The sequence below is a fragment of the Bos mutus genome, chromosome 3 (assembly GCF_027580195.1).
Source record: "Bos mutus isolate GX-2022 chromosome 3, NWIPB_WYAK_1.1, whole genome shotgun sequence".
Classification (NCBI taxonomy): Eukaryota; Metazoa; Chordata; class Mammalia; order Artiodactyla; family Bovidae; genus Bos; species Bos mutus.
Genome location: NC_091619.1, coordinates 71,138,509 through 71,159,208, shown reverse-complemented (window position 1 = coordinate 71,159,208; position 20,700 = coordinate 71,138,509). Strand labels below are relative to the sequence as shown.

Sequence of the window (20,700 nt, the reverse complement as noted above, 5' to 3'; positions counted from 1 at the left end):
TAGTTTCCATCTCTGAAAAATGAGAATATACTTCTTTTTTATTGTTATAATTAAATGGGACAGGGTAAATGAAAGTTGTTTGTGAGGCACAAAGGTCATACAGATGATAAGTATCAATAATACTTTGCTTCAGAAAGGGGAAATACAAAAAGAGAGGTACATTTTTGCTACTCTAAAGGAGATTTACATACAAGAATGTATATAAATCTAAACCAAAACATGTAAACCATTATGTCATATAAAAAGAGCACTTGTTTCAAGCTCAGTCATGTCCAACTCTTTGCGACCCCATGGACCATAGCATCCCATGCTCCTCTGTCCATGGTATTCTCCAGGCAAGAATACTAGAGTGGGTTGCCATTTCCTTCTCTAGGAAATCTTCCCCATACAGAGATTGAACCCCCATCTCCTGCATTAGCAGGCAGGTTCTTTATCACTGAGCCACTAGGGAAGCCCATAAAAAGATTATATCAGCATATAAATTCATTATTATTATTATTATTTTACTGAAAATAGTTGAGGATTATTATCAAATGTGGAAAAAGTTATTTTGATTTTCTATCAATATAATCTGCTTGACTGGCCCTTTGAATTGAACATCATTAAACAATTTGTGATCAATGTCCTCTTTCTAGTGGTACACATGCATTTTACATTATCTTCATCAACACCATTATTCCATATCTAAACAACAAGAAATTTAAATCTCTTCCCAATGAATTTTTTTAATTCACTCCTCCTAATTACTTAATACAGTATTTTTGGAAGATATTTCTGTGGGTATAACTCAAAATAACCACTAAACACAGAAATAACTGTGAACCACAAAAAATATCCCACAGCACCTCAATCAAGAGAATCCCCAACGCAATTTTCATTTTGGTGGCCACCCTAATGTCTTCTAACACAAAGGAAAGCATAGAAAGACACAGTGGTCTTAATCAATTGAGGTAAAATACCTTATCTTCATGGGATTCCCCAGTGGCTCAGCAGTAAAGAATCTGCCTGCAGTGAAGGAGATGTGGGTTTGATTCCTGGGTTGGGAAGATCCCCTGGAGGAGGAAATGGCAACCCACTCCAATATTCTTGCCTGGAAAATCCCATGGACAAAGTAGTCTGGCAAGCTACAGTCCACAGGGTTGCAAAAAAAAGGACACAACTGAGCGACTAAACAACAACCTCATTTTCATAAGTTGTGTATAGATATAAATCTAGATATGTGAATACATTACTACAGTCCCTTCCAAGGCCTCTAAAAAGCTTAACTTTCACGAGATTCATCGAAAATCTACTTATGTTGTCAAGAAATGTATGATGTACTTTCTACTATTATCCTAACCATATTAAACTGCTTCAGACTTAGCAGCAGCAGTTCACTAAAAGCTATATCCTATTCCTGAAATTCCTTCTTCCCTAGCCTGCCTTCACTTTGCAATCTTCCTGCCTTCTTCCCTACCCTAATATACACACACATAGTGTCTCTCTGTTTCTCTCTTTCATTCATAAACACACACACACACACACACACACACACACACACACACATGAGGATGGCAGCCTTTTTATCTGGCTCATTCCTCCTTAGCCTTCATGTTTTAGCATAGACATTATTTCTCTTAGGAATATTCCCACATCTCCAAAACTCTAGTTAGGAATTCCTCCTGAATGCTCCACATCTTTCACCTGTTTCTACGAAGGTAGGATCCTTCCATGTCCTGTACATAGATAAATATTCAGTATCAAGTAGAGTTTCTGGATTAAAATACTTGTTACATAAATATCTGCTGAATGAGTAAAAAGAGAAAGGATTCTAGAAGAAATTAGGTAAACTAGTTATTTATGTCAGTTGAAACAATGGTCAAAACCTTAATTATATATACAGAGAAACTGATAAATATAGGTAAGTATGCTGATGCTGCTAAGTCACTTCAGTCGTGTCCGACTCTGTGCAACCCCATAGACGGCAGCCCACCAGGCTCTCCTGTCCCCGGGATTCTCTAGGCAAGAACATTGGACTGGGTTGCCATTTCCTTCTCCAATGCATGAAAGAGAAAAGTGAAAGTGAAGTCGCTGAGTTGTGTCCTACTCTTCGAGACCCCATGGACTGCAGCCTACCAGGTTCCTCCATGGGAGGAAAATCCTCCATGGGATTTTCCAGGCAAGAGAACTAGAGTGGGGTGCCATTGCCTTCTCCAATAGGTAAGTATAGTTAACTCATAAATTTATATAAATATGTGTAAAAAAATGAATAATTGTAGAATAGTGAAAAAAAGTCCCAGGATATAGCCTCCTGGATTAAAATAAATTTTACTGGAAAACACAGCAGGAAAAAGTGAATATCTTAGTAAAATTCTGGAAGACAGAAAGGTTGTTGATAAGGGAAAGGCAATTAGTCTCACATTTATTTAATGTGATGGATACTGACTGCTAGATTATGTTGACAGTGCTATATAAAGGTTTTATTTTCAGGTAATAGAATAGTGTAGAAAAGGTAGCTAAAGAGAGTAGATATTGGAGATTTGCCTGATATATTTGTTTAATAAAGATTAAAACATGATAGAAAAACATATGGAATATATATTCAGGTCATAAAACCATAATCACTCTAAAGAATAATTATTTTGATTTCCTTTTTCCATTTACTTAATAAAAAGGGAAATACTATCATTTTTCTGACAATCTGTGATATGTAACAGTAGTCTTAATACATTAATGGGTTTCCCAGGCTTGTTTGCATAGTTCATATGAAGTATGTATTATAAATTGAGTATCTATTAGCCCTGTGAAATGTACCACCTGGCTTAAACATTTTTAAACATAGGAATGCAATATTGACAAAAATCTGGTATAAAAGCTTACAATTTTCTTTTATTTTTAACTCTAAAAAGTGTTATTATTTTTATATAACAATGGTGGACACATCAGACTTAAAACAATTTCCTAACATTCACCTGTCCCCCTGCTTAAGCAAGGTCTCCAGAAATGGTCCCCAAGGACAATATACACATAAAAGTGATTGATTAAGAAAGTAGCCAGGGAAGAGAACTTCTCAGTCAGATAAAGCACATCCATGGGTAAAATTATACTTAATTGTTAAATATTATAAAGTATCTCAAAGATTGGGAACAAAAGATGGATGTTTAACCACTTCTATTTTTAATTTGTTAAATTGAAACATAGTTGACTTACAATGTTTCAGGTATACATAAAAGTGTGTATATATATCTATACACACACATAGTGTGCATACACTATGTATATATATAAAAGTGTATATATATACACACACATAGTGAAGTGAAAGTGAAGTCACTCAGTCGTGTCTGACTCTTTGCAACCCCATGGACTATAGCCCACCAGGCTCCTCGGACCATGGGATTTTCCAGGCATGAATACTGGAGTGGGTTGCCCTTTCCTTCTTCAGGGAATCTTCCCGACCCAGGAATTGAACCCTGGTCTCTTGCATTGTGGGCAGACACTTTACCATCTGAGCCACCAGGGAAGCCCATATGTAAATCTTTGAGGAACACATGCAGATTAGGGGAGAATGGCAGGCCTGCAAAGTACATGGACGTTCTGAGCCCTTTCTCCATACCTTGCCCTCTGCATCTCTTCCACCTGGCTTTTCCTGAGTTAAGCATACCAAAATCATTACATACAAGGATCTGCAAAACATGCACAACCATCCTCAGAACAATCATCCATGAAAAGGAGAAAAAGATGGGAACCTATGAGAAAAGATCTTCTGTAGCTGAATACATTAAGAACTACAACAAGACAAGTATTGTGGGCAGATCTGTGATAAATTCAAATCCCATACCCCCTGGGGAAAATAATTATGTTAAGTGTTCCACAGGAGTAAGTTTTGAACCCACATCAGATATCCCAGTCCAGAGGTATGCCACCAGGAAGATGAACCTCTAGAATATTTGGCTTTGCAGGTCAGCGGGACTTAACTGCAGGAGCCCCACAGGACCATGGGAAATAGTGACTTCATTCTTAAAGGGCACATACAAAGTCTTATGTCCACAGGCATACAGGGCAAAAGAAATAATTTGATAGAAGCCTAGGCCAGATCTACCTGCTTGTCTTAGAGAATCTTCTGGAGGGACCAGGGGAGTGCCTGTAGCTCATCCTGGGGACATAGACACTGATGGCAGATGTACTAGGGAACATTCAACCATATAAACAGTGTTGGTGGCTGACATCTTGGTTCAGTGGCACAAAGACCTACCCTACACAATAGCCTGTAGGTGACACTGTTGGGATACCTCAGGCCAAACAACTGAGTGGGGACACAGCCCCACCCATCAGCAGACAGGCTGCCTAAAGACTAAAGAGTTCACAGGCACCTCTGGGCTCACCCTATAGACACAGCCCATTCCACCAGGGAACCAAAATCATCCATCCACCAGCACAGAGGCACTGGCCACTCCAACCAGAAAGCCTGAGGAAGCCTCTCCACCAGCTACATCCACCAGGGGACAGACACCAGAAGCAAAAAAGCTACAGTCCTGAACATAGACTAGATCCTACCCTGGGATCAGCTGGACCCTGGACTGGCTTAATAGCAGGCAAATACAACCTTCAGGACACCCAACTTCAAGCCTATACCCAACTGTGTCAGGAGCCAAATATCCACCCCCTCCCTATTCCAGTAATCTGAAAGGAGTTCTGGGATCCCTGGGCCCCGCAGCCAGAGTTTAGGAACTAACTCTACCTGCCAGTAAACCTGTACTAACCCCAGAGACTTTGTGACTTTGGGACCCTAACTCTGCCCACAAGTGAACAAGCATTATCCCTTGGCCACCTAGGATTCTGCAACCAGCCACCTCTTGGTCAGGTCCCACTAAGCAGCAGTTAGCAGCATCCACACAAGGCCTAACAGACTGCCCACATAGTTAGCCTGCCACTACAGAAGAACCAATTCAGCCCTCTAAAAGTGAACCCCTAGAGCATATTGCTTGTGTAAAGAGAGAGGAGTGTACTGCTGGGATGCACAGGATGTCTCCTACAGAGGGCCACTTATCCAAAGTCAAAAAACTTAACTAACCTATCACATACATAAAAATACAATAACAACTTAGGCAAAATGAGGCATCAGAAGAATATGTTATAGGCAAAGGAACAGGACAAAACCCTAGAAAAAGCACTAAGTGATGTGGAGACAAGCAACCTATCTGAGAAAGAGTTCAGAGTAATGATCATAAAGATGATCAAAGTACTCAGGAGGAGAATGGATCTAAGCGTGAGAAGATAGAAGTGTTTAACAGAGTTAGAGAATATAAAGAACAATCAAACTGAGATGAAGAATAACTGAAATGAAAAATATACTAGAAGGAATCAATAGGAGACTAAATAATTTAGAAGAACTAATCAGTTAGCTGGAAGATAGAGTTAAGGGAACCACTGCTGCTGCTAAGTTGCTTCAGTCGTGTCTGACTCTGTGCTGCCCCATAGACGGCAGCTCAATGGGCTCCCCCGTCCCTGGGATTCTCCAGCAAGAACACTGGAGTGGGTTGCCATTTCCTTTTCCAATGCATCAAAGTGAAAAGTGAAAGTGAAGTCGTTCAGTCATATCTGACTCTTAGTGACCCCATGGGACTGCAGCCTACCAGGCTCCTCTGCCCATGGGATTTTCCAGGCAAGAGTACTGGAGTGGGTTGCCATTGCTTTCTCCAAGGGAACCACTGCTACTGAACAAAAAAAAAAAAAAAAATGAGGACAGTTTGAAGGAGCCTCTGGGACAACATCCACCCCACTAATATTTGCATTATAGTTATCTCAGAAGAGAGAAAGAAAGGGGCCGAGAAAATATGTGAATAGATAATAATGGAAAATCTCTTTAACTTAGGAAATGAAATAGCCAAGTCCAGGAAATGCAGAGTCCCATACAGGAGTAACCCAAAGAGGAATACACCAAGACACATTATAATCAAAATGACAAAAATTAAAGATAGAGAACACTAAGAGCAGCAAGGGAAAAATCAACAAATAACATACAAGGGAACTCCCATAAGGTAATCAGCTGATTTTTCAACAGAAACTCCACAGGCCAGAAGGAAGTGGCAAAGTGTAATCAAACTGAAGAAAGGGAAAAACCTACAACCAAGAATACTCCATCCAGCAAAACTCTCATTTAGATTTGAATTTATTGCAAATCTGCCCCCCTACTTGTCTTGTAGTTTTTTATGTCTTTAGCTATAGAAGATCTTTTCTTGTAGGTTCTGACTTTTTCTCTTTTTCATGGATGGTTGTTCTGAAGACTGTTGTGCGTGCTCTGCAGATCCTTGTGTGTAATGATTTTGGTATGCTCAACTCAGGAACAGCCAGGTGGAAGAGATGCAGAGGGCAAGGTATGGGGAAAGGGCTCAGAACGTCCATGTACTTTCCAGGCCTGCCATTCTCCCCTAATCTGCTTGTGTTCACCTAAAAGGTTTACAATTTCAAAAGATTAATTTAATTATAAGTAATCAAAGTAGTCCAGGGCTTCCTTCGTAGCTCAGCTGATAAAGAATCCGCCTGCAATGCAGGAGATGCTAGTTTGATTCCTTTGTCAGGAAGATCCCCTGGAGAAGTGACAAGTTACCCACTCCAGTATTCCTGGCTCAGATGGTAAAGACTCTGCCTGCAATGTAGGAGACCTGGGTTCAATCCCTGGGTTGGGAAGATCCCCTGGAGGAGGACCTGGCAACCCACTGCAGTATTCTTGCCTGGAGAGTCCCCATGGACAGAAGAACCTGGTGGGCTACAGTCCATGGGTTCACAGAGTTGGACACAACTGAGGGAATAAGCATATCACAAAGTTATGTTCTGGGATTATGTAATTAATAATCAAGGAACATTTGATAGGTTTTTCCCTGAACTTTGGTGAAGGAGCAGATATTAGCCTGAAAAAAAGAAAATTGCTAACCATTAGAGAAAAACATATTAAAATTAGAAATAGGTTGAAGACTTAAAAAAAAAACAAAACACCTAGTTTAAATTAGGTTTGTTGTTTATTTACACTATGTTTAAAGTTTTATCAGGAGGAGGGAGTCATTAAGTATAGCTGTCTCATATTTTTAATTCCAGAAATTGATACTGTATACCATCTTAAGGACTAAGTAATAATTTTACTATTCATTCTGTTCCACTGTGTGAAATTATGTTGGCTTAGAGCTAGGTTAAAAAAATAAAAAAACTATGAATGTGACTATTATCTGAATCTGTAAGTGCCTTTTTATTCATTCAAGTCTGTGTGCTCAAATTTGAGTTCATATCACACTCATGAGATGTTTTTTAATGAATGTACTACCCTGAAAAGGTGAACGTTTGTTCAAAACACTGCAGAAGCAAATGCGCCCCAAATGCAATAAACTAACAGATTTGTATGTGCCTCACCTAAGCAGGGTTTTGAAAATTCACCCTGAAGGCTAGAATATTGTCTTTGTAAGAATCTCAGCTTTCATATGAACACCTGGGGATACGAGAGCTGTGAGAAACAAATCTAATATAAGTTAAATGCTATTGCAAGGTTGCGTTAAATCGAAGAGCTGTACAAAAGTTCTCCTTCGTCTTGGAGTTTTTTCTCCACCCTATGTCAAGAATATCAAATACTGTACTATTTATCATCAATGTTTCAGTGACTTGGGAATGCAGAATATATCTTGTAAAGTACCACTTAAGTAGGTTTACAAATGTAGGTGACATGCTAAGCTGAGCCATGGAAAGATATTGTCCAAGGAATGGTCTCAGAAGTGAGTGACCTAATCATTTTAGAAGGGCTTATCTAAATCTTAGATCTCTAAAATTCCAATTGTTCTTCCAACTGTAAGTTGATACAATAATATTTCAGGTAGAGGTTATGTGTGGACTACAATATTTTGGGATAATTTGATCTTCTCAGAGCACCTCTGATGGCACCATTTTAAGTGTCCTATATGTGCTCAGTTGCTCAGTCATGTCTCAGTCTTTGCAACCCCATGTACTCTTGCCCACCAGGTTCCTCCATCCATGGGATTTCCCAGGCAAGAATCCTGGAGTGGGTTGCCATCTCCTCCTCCAGGGAATCTTCCTGACCCAGGGATAGAACCCACATCTCCTGCATTGGCAGGTGTGTTCTTTTACTCCTGAGCCACTGGGGAAACCTTTTAAGTATCACTATTGTTTAGTCACGAGGTCATGTCTGACTCTTGTGACCCCATGGACTGTAGCCCACCAGGCTCTCTGAGCCTGGTGGAATTCTCCAGGAAAGAATACTGGAGTGGGTTTCCATTTTCTTCTCCAGGGGATCCTCCCGACCCAGGAATCGAAGCCAGGTCTGCATAAGTGACAGATATTAATATATTCTCTTGAATTAATTACTTGTCCTTTTAAACTTTATGGTTTCCCCAGACACAGTTCTGTGGATTATCCTAAAAACAGACTAGTATTATTGTGCTATAGACAATAGTGCTACTCATTAAATATTACTGTGACAATCCAGCTACAAGGGGCCCAGGAAGTATAATAAGCAGAGGCATGTGTTATGACCAGAAGTGATGTATGTCACTTCCTGTTTGGTTGAAAACCCTGTCAAGCATGCTCTCTTTTCCCTCCAGACAGACAGGCTGCTCTGTTTTCAAAATCTTTCATTCTACAATGAGCAAAGCTCCTTTATTTACCACGGCAGACACAGAACAAAAAATAAAACTTGGTTATGTTAAGTCACTGAAAATTAAAGTTTGTATAATATTTCAGTGTAATTTATTTAGCCCATTCTGACAGATATAGGCTGTATCCATTTCAAATTTCAGTAACAGACTCCTAGCCATGCTGCTGAGAAGAGCAGTTTGTGGAACAAACGTAGGCAACAATTTACGTTATCTAAGATTGTGATTGCACAATAAACCAACATGGCCACAAACCTATTCGCACTTGTTCCCACATAGTCAATGTTGTTCCTCTTATTCTACTTAATTTGTTCTTTATTCCTCTTCCTGAAAAAACCTAATGAGGTTAGTAGAAGTTGGGCTACGCTTAGGCTTTACCAATGTTTCATACTCAAAGACAACAGAACCTGTATTTTATGTCTCAGACATACTTTTTATTGCTATGCCTCTCAGTTCTTATGCATTCCTAAAGACGTAAAAGAGAAAGGTCAAATAGTATGTTTTGAGCATTTTGTTTGGTGCAAGAGTCAATTTACCTACATTTATAGAATAACATTTTTGAGTTTCAGATTTGGAAATAAATATAGAAATAACATTAAATATATAGCGCTCAGGGCAAAACATTATATCTAAGGTTTGTTTTGCAGTGTAGAGCTAAAATATTTGTTGACAGGAAAAAATAACTGCAGAATTTCTAAAAGAGAAATTTTATTGTATCATGGGTTAGTAGAAATATTTTGGAATAAAAACATGAGGTTAAGTCCTTATGGTGAGCCCAAAATAATATTGTTTTTGACTCATTCCTAAAAGTTGATTGGCAGAAAGCTAAGAGAAGCTCAACCTTAATCAGCCAAGATGTTAAAGTCATGGGAGAAAGGCAAGCAGAAGGATGAACCATTGCTGCCAGAGTCATGGAAAAGAAGGGGGAGAGTTTGATTATAAAGTAGATAAGGATGCTAAATAGGCTTGGAAGAACCAGATACTCTTACAAAGGGTTGATTGACAGGGCAAAGTGGATAATAAGGCAAATTGAAGATTCCTAAAAATTAAAAAACAAAACATTATGTTAAATCCTTGATGTACAATCGTCTCACTCTGTGACTGCACCTGTTAATTAGTATATATGGCTTATTTTCTTCTCTTTAAAATATAAAAAATGACATATACCTTTACCGATTCATAGAGTAGTTATATACAATTAAGATAATGTATATAAAGGCTTAGTGTATATCTCAAACAACCTAGTATACACATGAAAATATTACCATAATTTATTGATGTTTTGTTAATATTTTTCTATAGTTTCCCCCTCAACTGGCTTATACCCCTGACCCCAACCAATGGAAAAATTCAAGGAGGATAGGATGAGTAATATCACTTAGTGAGTCAAACTGTAGTGGGTGTTACTATAATAGTTCATATTCATCATTGCTGTGGTTGAAAATGTACATTTAGTTGTGGTTGAATAGTTCACAACGAAACAAAATCTCATCTGTATGACAGAAACTCTGTTGTGTTGGGCTTTGAACATAATCCAAGACATTCAAGACAGTAGCAAAATTAGGCAATTGGAAAAATCAGAGTAAAAAAGGCATTTTTCATGCTTATTTCCTTCAAAAGATGCTCTGATTTTGTTAATTGCCTCAAAGAGTGCTTCGATTTGCTATTTTCTACAAACAGTATTCTAATCTAGTTTATCCTCTGAGTTGCAGCTGTGTTCAAGTATCCTAATAGATTTGGTGCATGCTGAACTATTCGTCTACAATTAATTCACTTGGTTCTTCACGTGAATGATTTATACCTATTTAAAACTAAATTGGAAACCATTTCACTATTGCTTATAAAGTCATTAAGACAGCTTTTAGATGACATTAATTTGCACTTAGATAATACCTTTCATCTAAGGATCTCAAAGCACTCTATGGAAGTACATTTTTTAATGTAGGAAGACAGAAAAATGCAATACCATACTTAGGAATGATATGCAAAGTAGAAAATAAAATTAAAAAAAATATCTTTATGTTTGAGTGTAAATCATTTATGCTGCTCATTAATTTTATGTTCTACAACCATCAATTTCTCATTTTCTCTCCTTGTCTATGAGGTTTGTGGGTCTCTATCTTCTTTAACTACAATCCTGGTGGTCAGTCTTCATACTTTGAAGAATCAGAATCATACTTTCAGAATCAGTCAAGCCAACATTGTCTGTTTCTTCTACCTTATGGTATGTGATCTCCATTATTAATTTTTCCTTTTATTTATGCCAACCGAATATTATAATTAGACTATTCCAAAAAGTATTGAAAGGATGTGAATTTGCTTTCAATAAACTGAGTTGAAGCTGTCAGATCTGCTGCTTATGTGTGTTAGCTTCCTAGAAGTTCAAGTGTCTTCAATTAAAAAATGGTCAACACTAGAAAATGTGGGCTTTTATTCTGTGGCAAAGCAGTATCATAACAACACAGGGAAGTGCCCTAAAGAGATTGATTTCCAGGAAAACATCTGGTGTCCACAGAAAATTTTTCTTTCCCATATAAAATACATATATTTTTACTAAATCACAAAGAAAAATATGAATAAATTGATATGCCTTTATAAGGACAATCTAGTAAACATTATTTTATGAGGTTTGAGAAAAATAAATCCTAGCCGCAATTGTTATTCTCCTCTCTGTTGTGTTTATTTGCTTTAATTGTGCTTAAGCAGGTCTCTGATTAAAACAAATAAACAAAAAAAACTTCTTAAACTAAAACCCATAAGTTGGCAGAATAATCCTGCTTCCCTCTGTAAAAGCAGATTTTTAATTATTCTGTGTCTTTGGAATTTAACCAATTCATGCTGTCAATAGCAGCAGTAGTAGTTGATTACACCAATTGATTTCAACTGGGCTGCTGCAAATCGGTAAGAAGTCTTCACATAAAATAAGAAAAGGTGTGGCCCAATGCTAGGGATTACCGTTTGGTGAGCAAATGTGGGTTGAATGAAGCCCTACCTTGCTCTTACAGCCAGGAATTCTGGAACAGCTGCAAATTGAACAATTGAGCAATTTGAAAATTTGCATGCTGCAGTCCTGGTTTAGATCCTAGAGACTTGAAAACATCTGTATATCAGAGCATACAGTTTAACTACTAGAAACAGGAAGTACCAAAATTAATGAAGGATTTACCCAAACACTTGGGCTAATAACTAGGACCCATCTCTGGAATATAACTTTATACATTGTCCCTAGATCTCTTCCTGTTCCAAGCCACAGAACAAAAATGGAAAGATTCAATGAAACTATATCATTCTGTATCATTATCATGAACTTGTCTTGACCCACCAAGTAAAGAAAGTTTCAGTGTCAAACGGGATATTTTTCTTAGTCTTAATCTCTCCTCTACTTGGCTCTGCTTCTCCCTTAAAGTTGGCACTATCTATGTTCTCAATTTTTTAAACTAGTGAAGATAACACATTCTGGCTTTTTTAGTGGGGGTGAGGGGTATCCTTGAGGATTTTTAAAACGTATTGGCCCTAAAATATAAGCAGTTCTTAAATATAAGATAGGAGATTTTCTTTCAAGTCTAGTAGAGTTCTGAGCCACCAGGAAAGTTTTATTAAAGTTCTATACTATGATAATTCTGTGATTCTAAGCTAACCAGGGCTTCCCTGGTGGCTCAGATGGTAAAGAATCTGCCTGTAATTCAGGATTCCTGAGTTCAATCCTGGGGTCAGGAAGAGCTCCTGGAGAAGGGAATGGCTACCCACTCCATATTCTTGCCTGGAGAATTCCATAGACAGAGGAGCCTGGTGAGTTATAGTCCATGGGGTTGCAGAGAGTCAGACACAACTGAGCAAATAACACTTTCACTTCAAGCTAACAAAATGAGAAACACAAATCAGTTCATTATACAGTGTTAATTAATGATAAAGATTAACATTATTTCAGAAGACAGAGTATGTGTAGCGGTGGTTAAGAAAGATTTTAGGAGGAAGCAGGATTTGAATTAGACCTTAAAGCACATTTCTATGTGATTTTATTTTCTATTCTTTGTAGAGATAACAATTCATTCACTCTTAGCTATCAATCTGAGGATCTGCAGATATGTCTGATAATTCCTTGGAAATACAATAGGAATTAGAAGTGTATTTCAGTTGGAAGGGAAAGCTTTTTTAATTGCCTGAGCATACGTAAGTATTTAGGGGAATGAAAGAAAGTGAAGTTGTTTCCTACAGGGCATGGTCTCAATATTAGAGCATTTGGGGCTCATCATGTAATCAATGGGGAATAAAGCATTGCTTTTCACTGAAAACACTCTAAAATAGGAGGATGAGTGATTTAATGAGATAAATCAGACCTCTGCTTTAGAACACACATACTACCCACATATTCGGGGCCAGGCTGGAGTGAGGAGAGACCTAGAGAAAGTATACCCTATGAAAAGACTTAGTTCAGAGAGGAGATGATGAACTATGGCAGTAATAATGAATATGAAGAGAGTTCCTTGGCGGCCTAGTGATTCAAATCCTGAGCCTTCACTGCTGTGCTTTGGGTTCAATCCTTAATTAAAGAACTGAGATGCCACAAGCTGTGCAGTGCAGCCACTCCGCTGCCCCCCCAACAACAACAACAACAAAAACTAAAACACAACAACCACCCCCAAAACCAAAACAAAACAACAAACAAAAATACAAAAAACAAACAAACTAAAAAACCCCGAGTGAGGATTAAAGCTGAAAGTAACATGACACTCTTGCCACAATGACGGTGTGGTTAATGGGTAGAGTGTGAGAATGGTGAGTGATCAAAGAATCAAAAACACTTTCAAATCCATGGCAGTATACCAGAAGGAGACAAAGGAAAAAAAAAGGAAAACGTTCATGAGAGTAAGCAATAACAGCAGTTCCATTTGGAGAAAACTCCACCAGGGAACCAGACGTAGCCATGTATGATGGCCTTAGAAAAAGAAGGAGTAACTACAATCATCACTAGTGACTGTGTTAGTTTGATAGGATTGTCATAACCAAGAATCACAAACAGGGTAGATAAAACAACAGAAATTAACTTTCTCACAGTTCTAGAGGACAGAATTCAAAGATCAAGTGTCAGCATTTTTAATTTCCTCCGAGGCCTCCCTCCTTGGCTTGTAGATGCTGCTCTTCTATCTCTGTCTTCACATGGTCTTTCCTCTGTGTCTGTGCCTGTCCTAATCATCTTGTCTTATAAAGAACCAGTCATATGGGACTTAGACTCCATCCTCAGAATTTCACTTAACCTTAATCACCTTTTTAAAGATCCTATCTCCAGATACAGTCACTTCCTGAAGTACTGTGCTTAAAACTGCAACATTTAGATTATTTGCAGGCAGGGAATTCACTCTTAATGATCAAGAAAGTAGAACAGACAAGACAGTAGAATTCTCTGTGGTTTTAGTTTGATATTTATAATTTTTACTATAATGCACATTACTTCTATAAACCAAGAACACTAAAAGTTATTTGGAGATTATTTTTCATCCAGCAGACAATCCGTATCCAATGTAAGCATTCTGTTGAGCCTTGACAGGCATTATACGTTTTATATAATAATTTAAGAACTCTAGGAAAAAACCCTATGGCCTGTCATGGCCTGAATTTCATTTAGACTTTATGTAGTGATGTCATGGAAATACGTTACTGTTTTTGGTCTTCTTAACTCAAATTAGAAATGACTTTAAAATCATCCGCTTCTGATAATTTCAAACAGAAAAGTCTGCCTTCACTATTTTAGTTTGGTGGGTGGAGGGTGAAGAAAAAACAATTCTGGTCAATATCATTAGCTAATATATTCTTTATCTTGAGAAGTTTATTAGGACACATAAGTTTAAATTTGCTTCCTTCATAAACTTGTTTAGCAGAGACGATCCATCTTTGGACAAAGTGCTTTTTATATATCTTTCCCAGTAGTAGTTCTCACACTTTGGCATAAATTATAATCTCCTGGAAAGTGTTTTAAAATACAGATTGCAGGACTGGCACCCTGAGTTTCTTATTCATAGTCTGAAGTTAAGCTGAAAATTTCCATTTTAAAATTCTCAGTTACATTGATACTGCTGGTCCAGGGACCACTCAGTAGAAACCTCTGCTCTATAGTAATGTTTATAACTATAAAATCAAATTATGTTATTTTACTTTGAAAAAGTATTTTCCATTGTGAAAACATAAAGCTTTAATTAAATACTCATTAAAATAACCATTATGAATAATGAGAAATTGCTGGAAATAGTAATGAAATGCATGGCATCTTAGAAAATATGAAATTAATTGAAGTTACCACCAAGAACTAATTCAAAGGATTAATAACACTAAGTCAGTGTATATTTAAAATATTGTTGCTTGATCATATATCACCTTGGTCTTAGCCACATTACTGTGAGGACAATGAAAAGGAATATAGGATCAATATCATATCTATCAGTGAATTACTCTAGAGAGAGAGAGATGCCTGGGTCAATGAAATAAATGGCTCTATCACCAGATAGCAATATATGAGATTTAGAACACAATTCTGAAAGCTTCAAGACAGCAACAAGTATAACATAAGCACATCTTATCGGTTAAATCATCAAAGAAATTATAAAAATGTGTGAAGAATGATGAGTGGTGAGCATTACCTCTTTTTCTTGTTGCCCTGGGATAAAGACCAAGGACCAAAGTGAGGATAAAAGACGTCTCTCCCTACCTCCCTCCATTCATTAATATAAAATGACAACGAAAAGGAAATAGGCTGTCAGGATTTACAGGGTCTGATCTTTAAGAAAAGATAATTGTTTTTAAAGACTAAGGGTGCCTTCAATAAGACAAGACCTACCAGAGTGTCAGCTCAAGCTCAGCTATTTTTAGTGAGGGCAATCAACCAGAGGAGACATTTATGGAAATGTGGATTTTCCTTATGACCCTTACGCTGACACCATAGGTGGAGAGATAAATGCACCATGATCATTATACAATATACTCCCTTATTCAAGAGTTTAAGATCCCTGAATAAAAAAAAGTTCTAATTTATCAAAAGTTAAAAAGAATTTTTTTCTCTATGACAAACCTTAACATAATTTTCTTGTTCTTTACTAAAGCATTTCACAAAAGTCTTAGAAGTGTCAAATTTTTGACACGGCATTCACAACATTTCTTTGGTCTGTATAATTTTTTTCCTCTATCATAAGATGAAACACTGAATAAAACTTCAGGCTTTTTTTCTATTGAATTTTTTTCATTTAAAGACAGTATATAAAGACTAAAATTGTCGTTTATTTTCAGATGGCCCAATTTAGAAACATTAAGGAGACTAATGTAAATTTCAGCATGAAGTTATTTCTAAAACTTGCTTCAGAAACTGAAGCTTTCATATGAGTTCTATATGAAGATAAACCTTTTCATCACAGCGAAATACGTTAATTTTAGTATGCCTTGTCTTGAAATATTTCAAGATTACCAATATAGGTAATAATATAAAATAAATTTCCTTTCCAGTAATATTTTTAGAAGCATATAATTTTAAGTTCAAACTTCAGTATTTCATAATGGAGGAATATTTAAGGTCTTGTATTTCAAAACACACGCTGACATCAAGGTGGAAAGCCTTGAGGATATGTTTTCATAATAAAAAATAACAATTTTCACATATAGAAATCTTATAATCTTTCATCTTTTCATTGATAGCTTTCTTAATAAAGCATACTTTGTTAATGGCTTCATCATGAAGTACATTTTGTACCATCCTCATAGGGTTAACAAAATTATTCCTTTAATCCATTTAAAGGTGTATGTCTAGAGATAAAAATGATAATGTTCCCAACTATTTACCAGAATAAATCCTTTAACAACATATACAGCTAGATTTGACAAAACAGATATCCTTTGTTGATTTTTCTCTTTTGCTGTTCTCTATTCAAATTTAAGACCTTTGGTTCTAAATAACTTTTTTTTTCAATTATTTATTTTTAAGCTCCTTTGAAATGATCTCCAAGCACTTTGATACAGATAGAGAACCTTATAGCTTCAATGAAAATTTTCAAAGTATTGCTTTACCCTGTGGTAAAATATTATTTTGCAGTTTCCTACCAAGATAACCTGCTACCTTCAATTCTGGCTGTATGCCTAAATATTTTTCTTTTTCCTCTTCATAAATCCTTCAACTTAAAAGAGGGTAAGAGTTTTTGACAAAGGCTCTATGCTTATGGCTGTTAGCACTTTGCTTACAACTTCACATCTTCTTTCCACAATAAAGAATACACAGCAGTGCAAGGTGGGGAGTTAATATTTAATTATTAATATTGATGCATATTTAGATTTCCAGCCTAAAATTAAAGTTCTGGAGTTCTATGAAAACGATAGGTAATATATCCAGTAAATATAAAAACAACAGAAAATACTCATAATGGCAAAAAATGGGTGGTATTCTTAAAACAATAAATTTATTTTATGGACTCACCTTTCCTTTCTATCTCACTCATATTTTTTACCTATAAAGGATTCTCAAGAGTTCTATTCAATTAGAATCCTTCCTACAGTGTAACATTTCAAGCTTTAAGAAAATGTTCTTTCTACAAATTATTTAGATAACAGGATCCCCAAATACACAGAGGCTTTATAAGAGGCTTTTTTTGTGTGTGTGACAATAAGAGTTGGATGCAGAAAGGAATCAGAAAAAAAGATAGGATAATGATTAGAAGAATAGATAAGAAGGAGGTTAATTGGAACAGGGCACTGCTTCACAGCAAATTTAGCTTTTAATAAGAATATTAAAATAATAAGAACTATAGATTCTTCTATAATTATATTCTGATGACATCACCAAAAATTCAGACGTTTGTGTGCAAGTTCCCTACAGAGTCTTAAATCTCAGTCTAAAATAAATTGCAATTGTTAATTGTTTGGTAAGGTTCACCTTAATTAGACCTTTGGATAGATTTCTACTTTTACATTTTCCTAACTTGTTATTATACATGTGCATTTGAAAACACTGAATAATTAAGTATAAACCTACAAATAAAGATTCTGCAAAGTGCATTTGTTTGCCCAATTTATTTTCATTTGTTTATTTACTTAAATTTGAAAAAGTATGTTTTTGCTAGAAAAATGTATGTGGGAAAGAAAATTGGTGTAAACTTTCCTTTAATATAATGAGTAACAGGTTGATTTTACTCTATTGAAATAATGTGGCAGACCTCAAGTGAGTTTCGGACTGAATTATTTTAGTACTAATGTGTTCTTTTTGAAAGTCTTTCCCCCTCACCCAACTGCTTTTTGCTCTGGTTTTAAGGGTTTGCACTTAAGCTTGCTATTTCAGCTATATCTGTGTACTGTGGAAGGCAGCCAGTTCTTAGAATGGCTGATAAACTAGTTGACCTCTGTAATCTACATTTTAGAGAAATACATTTCAGCTGCAGATGTTTCCAAAGGTAGAAAATCTGTGGAGAAAATTAATCTGTAACTGACAGATGTTTTCATATTAGCACAGCTTGGGAATATTCTCTTCCAAACATGTTGCCTTCTTGTCGAATTCAAGAGCACTGCTATCTCACTTTCCTAGGCTCTTGGATCCTAAATCATGGCACCAAGATGGACTGTCATCTAAACAAACAAATGCAAACCTTCCTTTGTAGTTAGAGGGTGCAATTTAAATCTGTTGACTCTCACATTTGCTCCTTTCCATTTAATTCAGTTATTTGAATAAATGCCAATAAAATTTTCCTAAGTCTTGTGGAAGGCACAGTGAGTTGCTTATATCAAACCTCAAAGTCAGTATAAATCTTGGCAGAAGATTTCATCCTATTTGGGCATTTTATAGCATCTTAGGGAATTATTTTTCCCCTAAGGGCTTTATTATTAATGGGAAATGACCACGTGCTTTGAGGGAAGAATTGACTTCCTCAATTAGAAGACCTTTCAAGAGAGTTAACAGAGAATTTATTTTTTCATTTAGAGAAGAGAATGTTTCCCATAAGATCACTGAATCTTTCATGGCTGAGTTTTCTTGCAAACACAATGTGTAAAAATTTCAGTTCCTTAAAAATTAAATAGACACTGTGAAATTTAATAAGGTTTGCTGCTGCTGCTGCTAAGTCGCTTCAGTCATGTCCGACTCTGTGCGACCCCATAGACGGCAGCCCACCAGGCTCCCCTGTCCCTGGGATTCTCCAGGCAAGAACACTGGAGTGGGTTGCCATTTCCTTCTCCAATGCATGAAAGTGAAAATTGAAAGTGAAGTCCATCAGTCGTGTCCAACTCTTAGCAACCCCATGGACTGCAGCCCATCAGGCTCCTCCGTCCATGGGATTCTCCAGGCAAGAGCACTGGAGTGGGGTGCCATTGCCTTCTCCATAATAAGGTTTATAAGGGACTTATTTTTAGTATTGCTGTTTTCTCACCCCCCACCCTTCAGATAACAGGTTATCTATTTCACATACCAAAAATATCATCCTCTCCAGAAAAAAAATAAAAAATAAAAAGCATGTTGAGTTCTTCCCAAAGAGTCAGTTTCAACCTAGATCTAGAGGAGGTTACAGGAATAATTTTCACTAACATTTACTAACTATGTGATTATGAATATTTCCTTTGCCTTCAGAAGCTCTGTTATTTCATTTGAAACCCATGGTTACCTACTCCACCAGGTTATAAAGATTGAAGAAAATTTATGTAAAACACCTAGTGTATGGTAGGTACTTGAACGGATGCTTTGCAACCATTTGTTAAATGCCACAGTGCTTACTTTTGTTTGTGTGTGTTAGCTCCTTAGTCATGTCTGACTCTTTGCAACCCCATAGACTGCAGCCCACCAGGCCTCTCCACCCATGGGATTCTCCAGGCAAGAACACTGGAGTGGGTTGCCATTTCCTTCTCCAAGAGGAACTATAGAAAGAAAGTGAAGTCTCTCAGTTGTGTCCGACTCTTTGCAACCCCATGGACTGCAGTCCACCAGGCTCCTCCATCCATGGAATTTTCCAGGCAAGAGTACTGGAGTGGGTTGCCATTTCTTTCTCCTTACTTCTGTTTAACTCAATTCAATATATGTGAATTTATGTATAATTTCAGGTTTTTGCTCCTTGTCCTTGGAAACTTCAATCTTTCTTTGCCTCAGTTTCTTCTACATATAGAACATTACTTCAATAAATGTAAATTATATGTATTAATGTATATCATCAATACCACTACTGTAGGATTTATTCATTACAAAAATATATCTCCTCAATTATATTCCATTCAGAACATAAAACTGCCACCTTGATTTTATAATGATATAAATTAGATGCAGTAATGAAATTATTTCTATAACTTTATCTAGATTGTAATACATATTTACTATATAATAGTTATATACATTAAATTTCTACTGTTGTTTGATAAACTGTGACATTAGCTAATTTTGGAATTTTTGTTAAATAGAAAAATAAAAGGGCTAATCTTTTTGTTCAACTAGCAGTTGTATCACAGATAGCTAATTCAAAACAGAAATCACCATTCAATAAACTCCCCAGAAGAGATGTAGTTTGTCTAGCATAGTGATAATTACAGGTTATTTCATTACAATATAATTTTCAGTGAAACAAAGGAGATATTCCCCTAAAGTTAAAATTTACTTAACTTGATAAACCATACAGAACAAAAACTGTTTGCTATTATTATTAGAACCAATAAAATATATATTTAAATGAGATAAAGTTCTGAAAAGAATAAACAGAAGAGTTAACAATGGCTTAATTTCAATGATTTTCTTTACACTCCTTGATATTATTATTCTTTTGTGTTCTCAAACATAATATTCTGCTTTTATGCTTTAGTTAAATCAGTGAAATAAAATGGCTCAGTTTTCCCATGGGACCCCTAAAGGCTCCTGAAAGTAATTCCATTCATTACCTCTTACCGTATATCTTTCCTAACACTGTCTTTGATTGGCTATGGTTTCCACCACCTTGGCTTATAAGCAGCTAATATCTTCCTTTCTACAACATTGGTTCTTTCTTTTGTTTCAAGAGTTATAATTTGCTTAATTTCTTGGAAGACAGTTGTACGAAAATTGTTAAAACATAGTTCCGCAAGGCATCTATTA

General features: G+C 36.4%; 1 protein-coding gene across 1 annotated transcript in view; it reads right to left on the bottom strand.

Moving 5' to 3' along the window:
• The window catches only part of NEGR1 (neuronal growth regulator 1), a 1,046,409-nt gene that overhangs the window by 530,972 nt on the left and 494,737 nt on the right, over positions 1 to 20,700 (bottom strand). The gene's annotated exons all lie outside the window — the stretch shown is intronic.